The 1,372-nt window shown below is 37.7% G+C and overlaps 1 protein-coding gene across 1 annotated transcript in view; it reads right to left on the bottom strand.

Annotated features, from left to right (window-relative positions):
* zcchc9 (zinc finger, CCHC domain containing 9) overlaps window positions 1-525 on the bottom strand; it is a 5,086-nt gene extending 4,561 nt beyond the window's left edge. The window contains exon 1 of the mRNA XM_008423175.2: window positions 420-525. The gene's annotated coding sequence lies outside the window, so the exon portion shown is untranslated. The remainder of the gene's footprint in view (window positions 1-419) is intronic.
* Window positions 526-1,372: the final 847 nt, after the last annotated feature.

A 1,372-nucleotide genomic window follows, 5' to 3' on the forward strand; every position in this document is an offset into this window, starting at 1 on the left:
ATATAATTCGTTCTTTTTCCACTCTGGTGGAAGGACTAACTGGATGGAAAACAGGCGAATATATATAATTATCAATCAAGAGAAGTCCGGTCAGCATGTGTACTTCCAATATTTTGTTTTCTTCCAATTAAATGCCGAAAAGGACTGAAAACGTGGAAGAATCGCTATCTGAAGTGGGTTCGACAAACTTCATAGAAAAGGTTTGGGCATTAGCTTTAGTGAAAGCAACGTGGATAAGAAAGAAAACTAACATTGGGCTGTATTAGCACTGGATGTTTTCAGCACATGTCAGCTGAGTCGTTGTTAGCTGCGCTACCGGAAAAAGCCTCTGATATTAGAGCACCAGGAAAAATAAGAAGATATGGTCGAAATTAGGCTGTAAATACACTAAGCATTACAAAAGAATCAAACGTAATTACCTTTAGACGATATACGCCCGTGTAGTTTTTAGTGAGAGCCCCGTCTTCTTCGTCCTCATTTTACAGGTGTGGTTATGCATATACCGCCACCACCTGGTAGCAGAAGTTGGGACTTGAACCGCCAAGGCGGCGGGTCCTTGGTTTACCAAAACGAACCGAGCTCAGTACATTTCTCGGCTTCTTGTAAATACAAACATAGAACTCTCCCCATTTGAACTAAACATCACAGGACCACATGTTGCAAGATATTGTTCGTGTATATTGCTGGGACTTCAAGTTTTACTTATTTGATCTATGCTGTCATGGCAGTCACATGTTGTTTGCAGAGGTGGGTTGTAAACTAGTTACATTTACTCCTTTCTATGGAAAAAAATATTTTATGGTGTATTTTTACAGCATCCTACTTTTTAGTGGTATTTAATTCCAGTACATTATTTGGAATCATTCTAAGTCAATCTAATATCTAAAGAAGAAAACCAATAAGATATATGAAAAGAACATGTATAAAACTTTATATAAGTCCATGTGATGACATAAATAAATAGATTTTTATCAGGTGTGATACCAGCCTCCTTTATACTCATAACAACAAGCTGATATTCTTCTCCTGGGTGTTTCAGTAATGCTGCTCTGTGGTGCAACTCAAAGGCTAAAGTACTTCATACCTGGTGGTTGTAAAACACCAATAAGTTATTTATTGATCCTCCGCAAAAAAGAGAAAAAACCGAAGAGGGGCCGACAATGCTCGTAGTTTGGATCAGAGGTTGCTAGAGATTTTTCGTTGTCCATCAAAGAAAAAAAATCATTTTATTTCCAATTTGTAGTCATCAAATGAAACATTTATTATTTCTCTGCGAGAATGTTTTTGAAATCAAGTAACATTTCACGAAATGACGTGATTAGAAGACGACAGAACTCTGATCGTTTCCTGATCCCGCATCACTTCCCTCAGC

This window comes from Poecilia reticulata, linkage group LG12 (assembly GCF_000633615.1).
Source record: "Poecilia reticulata strain Guanapo linkage group LG12, Guppy_female_1.0+MT, whole genome shotgun sequence".
NCBI lineage: Eukaryota > Metazoa > Chordata > Actinopteri > Cyprinodontiformes > Poeciliidae > Poecilia > Poecilia reticulata.